At 43.6% G+C, this 8,781-nt stretch overlaps 1 long non-coding RNA gene across 1 annotated transcript; it reads left to right on the top strand.

The window, feature by feature from the left end:
* The first annotated feature begins 2,395 nt into the window (after positions 1-2,395).
* On the top strand, positions 2,396-3,027 carry LOC134943526 (uncharacterized). Its single transcript, XR_010181588.1, has 2 exons — positions 2,396-2,532; positions 2,621-3,027. It is a non-coding gene; the product is annotated as an uncharacterized LOC134943526 (long non-coding RNA).
* Positions 3,028-8,781: the final 5,754 nt, after the last annotated feature.

Consider the following 8,781-nt stretch of genomic DNA (forward strand, 5'->3'; position numbering starts at 1 on the left):
GGAAGGTCGGCCCCGTTGATCTTCTCTGCGGTTCTGACCACCTTTTGGAGCCTGCGTCTGTCCCTCGCGCTGGCGGAGCTGTACCATATGAGTATCGAGGAGCACAGTACCGACTCCACAATCGCGGAGTAGAATAGGAGCAGGAACTTCTGTGGGATGTTGAACTTCCTTAGTTGCCTGAGGAAGAACAACCTCTGGTGCGCTTTCCCAGCAGTGGCGTCAGCGTTGGACCCCCATTTAAGGTCCCTGGAGATTGTGGTCCCTAGAAACTTGAAGGAGTCCACTAGCGATACCACACTGTCAGCAATCGTTAGTGGAGGTGCACTAGATGACTTCTTCCTGAAGTCCACTATCATCTCAACAGTTTTGAGGGGGTTGAGCTCAAGGTTGTTGTGGATGCACCACTGGGCCAGCCGGTCTACTTCCCGTCTATAGGCCGATTCATCTCCATCCTTGATGAGGCCGATGACGGTGGTGTCATCGGCGAATTTGATGATCCTTACTGATTGCGCCTATGTGTCCCTATGTGTGATGCACCATCATATTTAAGACACACAAACTTACTGTAATCTGGAATAATTTATTTCCTAATGTTTGATGGTGTAAACTTGATAATGTGTAAGTAAATACACAGTTTGCCACACATATACATTATTAAACACATTCTTTGATTTTTGTTGTAAAAGTACATATTTGTTTGTTTCAGCATCATGTGTAAAAACATTCTTACTAATTTTTAACACACATAAATATGTCCCAACAATACTGACATTCATTTTGTCAATGTTTTTTAAACAAAACAATGCCAACATATTACAAGCTTTTTACGCAACTCAATTGTGTTCTTCTTGTAATGTTGTATAGAGAAGAAAGGTAAAATATGTATCAATAACATTGTAATTTGGATTGTCTGCAGGGAAAGAGAATGATTGGAATCTAGAAAGAGTAATGATTAGAAAAAAATCAAGTGGTCAGTTTACTTCCTGCTGAAGACATTCTGCCTGGCTGGTAATTATTGTGTCTGCAGGGAAAGAGAATGATTGGAATCTAGAAAGAGTAATGATTAGAAAAAAATCTAGTGGTCAGTTTACTTCCTGCTAACATGTATGTGTGGCTCCATCAACATTTCCCTCCTCCAATACAAAAAAAAATGGTAAAGAATAACTGTGCGTACAAATTTTATGTTTTTGTTTGTACCACTTATAATTAATGATGTTGAAAAAAGTGTCAAGGAGCTAAGTGTTATATATTTTTTGCCAAAAATACACTTACTAACTATTTTGAGTTACTTATCACAAATGTCTAACTTGTATTTTTTTCACATTTTTTTTGGTGGCTGCTTGTCCTGCCCTTTGCCTTTAGCACTGTCATGTTGTCGTGCTCTGGTGGAGCATCTTGGTGGTGATGAGACTGGCGTGATATTTGGAGTAGTCGTACCAGAACTGCTGCTTGTTTGCTGTTGGTGCATGCATCTGAGTGTTTCATTCAGGTTAGTGAGGGTGGCATTGAGTTCACGTGTAGCAGCATTTTGATTGTCTTCTATTCGGAATAAACTTTCATTAATCTTTTGATTGTTTTGAAAAATGCTCATATAACTTTGCTGTTGTCTGTGCTGTTCTTCCATTATGCGCTGAAAGTTGCCCATGACCTGTGTAATGTCTGTACGCATGAGTTCCATGGTATTGCCTATTCTGGTTGTTTGTTCATTTTGTCTACTCAGATTTCTTGATATTCTTCTGAGGTGAGATGGTAGGCTTGCAAACATTTGTGTCTGCTTATGCAGGCAATCTTCATTAGTGGCCTGCTGTCTAGCCCAAATGGACCAAAACACCTGATCAGGGCCTTGTGTTCCTGGTGTTGTTGGGCTGTGTTGTGGTGGTGGTGGTGGTAGTGTGCTTTGCTGTGGTGGTGTTCTCACAGGTGCTGGGGGGCTCATCCCTTGCATTAATGGCTGCATTTCTAAGATGTTTGTCTCCTCCATGTCACTGTGTTGCTGTTGTTGCGGAGGGATGCTGTTCCCAGGACTAGAAGCTGAAATGTTAAACAAATCTCCATTAGCTATCCATATGTTTGAGAAATGTAAACAAATCACTACACATGGAACACATGTCATTCACTGTTGCTTTCAACTATTCTGCCTAGCAACATCATCACTCATAGCTTAAATACATACATATACCTGTTTGTGGCAAATGTGTCTGGTTACTTAATTGTGAAAGCAAACACTTTAGTTTTATTGTAGCTCACACATACTCCACCATAAAAACACATTGGAATACATAATGTGTTACCTTATTGCTTTGTTCAAACAAACATAGTAATGTTTTTATATGTATTTTGCAATGTTACCTCAAACACACATGTGAAATTTGGAAAAACAACCTTACTTTTTGCAATAAAACCAACATGCTTTTTTGTTGCAGCATCTTACACACAATGTCATACTGTATGGCTCAAGTGGACATACATATCTTTACTGGATGTGGACAAGGCCATTTAGCTTGGATTCCATTTCAGCTTTTATTTACTGCGGTAAGTATTTAAGTTTTTGATGTGTTTTGACTTAATGCGGTTCTGAAATATTTTGATGATGTTCTGAAATTTTTCTCATTTTTTTCAGTTTGATACTCACAATCAAGATGAGGGGAGTGTGGATGACGTCTTGGAGGTGTGTCCAAAATTTGGAGTGGGGGGACAGAACATACGGACGATAATCTTCGTGGCGGGGTAGCCTGCTGTGTTTGGGCCGGGACATACGACCTTGCTTTCTTTTCGGCCACAGGTTTTTTGTGGTGATGTCTTTCAGAAGTGCCACTTCTGCTGCTCCATACTTCTTTTGATGGACCTTTTAATGAAAGTGCAATTTTGTTGTGGCCATTCCTTTACAAGCATACCCTATACTACAATGGACACTTTACCTGCTTCCGCAGCGCCATCATCATCATCAGATGTGATAGGAGTTACTGTCCGACGAGTAGTACTGCTTTTTTCTAACACTGTATAAAATAAAATAAATTTTTTTTTTCATGCTATTGTGTATACATCCACCCATTATGCTTATAAACATTTATTCTTTTAGAAATGCTTGATTTTTATTTATAAAAAACATAAGGACCGGAAATACAAAAATTAAAAAAAAAAAAACTGAAAACATTGACCAAAACACATATGCACTATGGCAACATCAACACAGGAAAACATGTACAGGACACTGACATAGGCCACAAGTTAAAGAAAAAAAAATCAGAATCAATATCAGAATCATCTTTATTGGCCAGGTATACTTACGTATACTAGGAATTTGTCTTCGGTTTGCTATACAACAGCCAAGTAGGTAACAGGTAAGCAGGTGTGTGTGTGTGTGTGTGTGGGGTCCCTGGAGATTGTGGTCCCTAGAAACTTGAAGGAGTCCACTAGCGATACCACACTGTCAGCAATCGTTAGCGGAGGTGCACTAGAGGACTTCTTCCTGAAGTCCACTATCATCTCGACAGTTTTGAGGGGGTTAAGGTCAAGGTTGTTGTGGATGCACCACTGGGCCAGCCGGTCTACTTCCCGTCTATAGGCCGATTCGTCCCCATCCTTGATGAGGCCAATGACGGTGGTGTCATCGGCGAATTTGCTGATCCTTACTGATTGCGCCTCTGAGGTACAGTCATTTGTGTACAGGGAGAAGAGCAGGGGTGAGAGGACACAGCCCTGAGGGGCCCCTGTACTAATGGACCGCGCTTGAGAGGAGAATTCCCCCGCTTTCACCACCTGTGTCCTATCTGTCAGGAAGTCTATTATCCAGGAACAGGTAGCTTCTGGGACACCTAGGCGAAGTAATTTGGGGTGGAGGATGCTGGGGACGATTGTATTGAAGGCCGAGCTGAAATCGACAAACAGGACCCTCGCATAGGTACTGGGAATGTCTAGGTGCTGTAGAATGTAGTGCAGGCCCAGGTTGACTGCATCCTCGACACACCGATTCGAGCGATAGGCGAACTGCAGGGGGTTCAGTTGGGGGCCAGTCACAGTTTTCAGGTGATTCAAAACCAGACGCTCGAACGTTTTCATGACCACAGACGTCAGTGCTATTGGCCTGTAGTCGTTCAGGTTCGTGATAGTGGGGTTCTTGGGGACCGGGAATATAGTAGACCTTTTGAGGCAGGAAGGGACTTTCTGTAGCTCCAGCGATTTATTGAAGATCTTGGTGAATATGGGGGCGAGCTGACCCGCACATGCTCTTAGGGCAGATGGTGACACTCCGTCAGGACCCGGAGCTTTCCTGGTTTTGGTCCTTTTGAACAATGCCTCCACCTCTTCTTGGGTGACTTGCAGTGCCTGGGGTTGGCCGTCGATGTTCGGGGCATCGTAGAGGTGATTGTTTGGGTTGCAGGGGACTTCTTTTGCGAACCTGCAATAAAAGTGGTTCAGTTCATCTGCAAGGTCTTGGTGCATGGCGGTGGACTTTGATGTTTTCCTATAGTTGGTTATGGATTGCATTCCTTTCCATACAGATACGGGGTCATTGGTGGAGAGATCGTTTGTCAGCTTGTCCGAGAACCGCTTTTTTGCTAGCTTGATTCCTTTAGTCAGAGAGTTCCTAGTACGGTTGTATAGTGCTCTGTCACCGCTGCTATAGGCCTCCTCTTTGGCTCGACGAAGTTGCCTGAGCTTGGCATTGAACCAGGGCTTGTTGTTGTTGTAAATGCGGTAAGTCTTGGTAGGTACACACATGTCCTGACAGTAGCTGATGTAGGATGTGACAGTGTCTGTCAAGTCATTCAGGTCGGTTGCCGAGGCTTCAAAGACCCCCCATTCCGTGCAGTCAAAGCAGGCCTGGAGCTTCATCTTGGCCTCATTGGTCCATTTCTTGACAGTATTAACGACAGGCTTGACTGCTCTCAGCTTCTGTGTATAGGTAGGGAGTAGGTGTACGAGGCAGTGGTCAGATAGGCCGAGTGCAGCACGTGGGATAGACCGGAAGGCAGACTTGAGGGTAGTGTAGCAGTGATCAAGGGTGCGCCCTTCCCTAGTGGGACACGTGACTTGTTGTTTGTACTTAGGTAGCTCCTTGCTCAGGTTAGTTCTGTTGAAGTCACCCAGTACTATAAGCAGAGAGTCTGGGTGTTTTTTTTCTATGTCGGATATACATATGGCCAGGTGGTGCAGGGCTTCGTTCGCGCAGGCGAGGGGGGGGGGGTGTACACTCCCACAAGGACAATTGAGGCAAATTCCCGGGGGGAATAGAAGGGGTTGCAGTTGATACTCAGCATCTCCAGGTGAGGGCTGCATGATTTGCCTTTGATCGTGACATTGGTGCACCATCCGTCGTTGATGTAGAAGCAGATGCCACCACCCTTCGTTTTTCCTGAGAGAACCTTGGAGCAATCTGCCCTGAAGAGACTGAAGCCCGGCAGAGATGGGCTGAATTATTGCAGAACAATTCAGAGACACACCAAGTCCAAACTACACATGCAAAATATCTGTCAGAAAAACACACACATCTTCATTTTGTATTGAAAGGATAAATATTACAGATGAAATATATAAATTGCTCTGTGATGTGGCACTCCAAAGACACATTACCACTATATGATCCAAAACAAAATGTAGCCATTTTTATCACAATTACACTGCAGTGTGGTGTCACGATACAAATACAAGCAAAAAAACAACAAAAAATAGTGTTATTGTAATTAAATAATTAACATTATCTAATAATGTCATTACACATGTAAGTGGTTTCCAAACCACTTTCCAGTACTCCAGCCTCTAACATGACAACCACTGTTTTTTAAACATTGCACATGGATCACTTAAATATAAAACATAGTCAATATTTTTAAATAAAAAACGGACAAAAGGAAAACATTATTGCAGAACAATTCAGAGACACACCAAGTCCAAACTACACATGCAAAATATCTGTCAGAAAAACACATGACATACAATAAAGTAAGATGTTACCTTGGCTTTTGTATAAAACATTAACCAAAACAATGTATTTGCTGACACACACTTGAAGATGGGAGTAATATGCAACGTCACATGACACACATTTAAAAAAAAACAAAAAAAAAACATAGAATGTAAATGCAAATACACATGCTCACCATTCTTCCTGGGCCTATCTGAATCCCGGACATGGGTTGCAGAGACAACTTCTGGAGGTATTACACTCCACATGGGCTCCTCATACTCCAGATATCTTGCAATATAGGGCTGCCCACCACCAGTTTTCCGAGCCGACTTGGCCTCCTTGGCCATTTTGGACTTGACACGTCGCTTTATGTCATAGTACCGTTTGCGGCACGTGTCCTCCGTCCGCTTGACCACCCCCTCACTATTGACAGCAGCAACAACTTTCGCCCACAACACCATCTTCCTCCGTGTTGGCACCTTGGCGGACTCTGGGCCAAATAGCTGCCTCTGATACTTCATCAGCTCACGCACCAATGCCACATTTTCTGCAAAACTAAACTTTACATTCCGCCCAGTCTTAGTAGTGGTGCGTGGCTGCGGAGCACTCGGACTGTCACTGTCACTTGAGGCTGCTGCAGCAACCTCACCCACCTCCTCCACCTCACTAACACTCACCTCCTCCACCAACCTCCTCCCCCACACTCACACCCTCCACCTCTGAGTCACACATAATTGTGTGTCTAAACAGTTAACACAGGAAAAAAAAAGACAAACAGCACACTCCTCCACTACCACTACACAACTCACACACCCACACCCACACACAAACACTGACAAGGGACTATAAAGAAAACTAACTTGGACTAAAAATGAGACAAAACCACAAAATACAAGACAACAAGAATGACAAGATGACTTTCAATCACAATTCCACACTCAGAAATCGCTACCAACACTCCTCACCAAACCACAAATTCACCTACCTCCACAGCACAACCTCCCTCCTCCTCACCACTAACTAAACCCACGAGGTGCGGACGGTTTGGGGCGTATTTATTTATATGGTTGCGCACAGACACTCCTACCATCTAAAACACAACCAATCACGAACGGGGATGAAAATCGAAACTGAAAGTGAAAATGTGGCCGCAGGAAAAAAAAAAGCCTGCCGTGTTTAACTTAGGAAAAAAACCAGCAAATACAACAAAAACATGTACGCAAACGACAATGACGGCTGTAAATGTGCCAAAAAAACACGACTGCCATCGACATCGGAAAACACGACAACCATAAAGTCGACTGCTTCGTAACTTTGCGTATATGGATTCAAAAAGTTGCATGAAAATGCACCCGATACAAAATGAGTTTAAACACTACACAAACCGACTCAAACACGAATATTAGTAAATATTGCCCCTGTTGTCCGGATTTGTATAGAAATAATTTGACACCGAAGAGGTGGCTTTTTGGGTAGTTTGCCCAGGCATCACAATGGGCTTCTTCGTCCCAAGGACAACAGGTGTCTTCCCCGGTGCCTGACTTAAACAAACCACATCACCATCAGAATCCTCATCGTCACTTCCTCAGTGCCAGCAACACCAATATCCTCATCCTGGTGTACTTCAACAGTGACATCTTCAATTTGAATATCAGGAACTGAACTGTGGGTTCTCCTTCCAGCACTTGCAGGGGGTGTGCAAATGGTGGAAGGAGCCACATCTTCCCATCCAGTGTTGGGAAGGTCAGGCATCACAACTGCCGACACACTTGGACTCTCCTTGGGGCTTTGTGATACCATCTCAGAACACACAGTTCTTTTCTGTGCTCTTTCCAGCTTAACTCTTTTAATTTTTCTAGCTGGAGGATGAGGGCTTCCATCCTCATGTGAAGCTGAACCACTAGCCATGAACATAGGCCAGGGCCTCAGCCGTTCCTTGCCACTCCGTGTCGTAAATGGCATATTGGCAAGTTTACGTTTCTCCTCAGACGATTTAAATTTCTTTTTTTGGATCTTTTTCCTGAACTTTGGCTTTTTGGAATTTACATGCCCTCTACTATCAAATTGGGCATCGGCCTTGGCAGACGACGTTGATGGCATTTCATTGTCTCTGTCATGGATAGTGGCAGCAGCTTCAGCACTGAGAGGAAGTGATTCTTCTTGATCTTTCCCTATTTTATCCTCAACATTTTGTTCTCCATAATTTTTTGGGAGTTATATGAGACAATATGCAGCACAGGAATGACTGGAATGACTGATGGACAGGACACTACCACTGGTCTGATGCAGCACAACACAACAACACAAGGGACTTGTGGTTGTTATTATTATTATACGGCAGCAGTGGACATATAGCAGCAGCGTAAATCGTCACTGGAATGACTGATGAACAGGACACTACCACTGGTCTAATGCAGCACAACACAACAACACTGTAAGGGACTTGTGGTTGTTATTATTATTATACAGCAGCAGTGGACATATAGCAGCAGCGTATATCGTCACTGGAATGACTGATGAGACAGGACACTACCACTGGTCTGATGCAGCACAACACAACAACACTGTTAGGGACTTGTGGTTGTTGTTGTTGTTATTATTATTATTATATGGCAGCAGTGGACATATAGCAGCAGCGTATACCACTGTGACTGCCTCGTAACTGGAATGACTGATGAGACAGGGCACTACAACTGGTCTGATGCAGCACAAACACAGCAACACTGTAAGGGACTTGTTGTTATTATCATCATTATACGGCAGCAGTGGACATATAGCAGCAGCGTATACCACTGTGACTGCCTCGTCACTGGAATGATTGATGAGACAGGACACTACCACTGGTCTGATGCAGCACAATACAACACCACTTT

This window comes from Pseudophryne corroboree, chromosome 7 (assembly GCF_028390025.1).
Source record: "Pseudophryne corroboree isolate aPseCor3 chromosome 7, aPseCor3.hap2, whole genome shotgun sequence".
NCBI classification, from domain to species: domain Eukaryota; kingdom Metazoa; phylum Chordata; class Amphibia; order Anura; family Myobatrachidae; genus Pseudophryne; species Pseudophryne corroboree.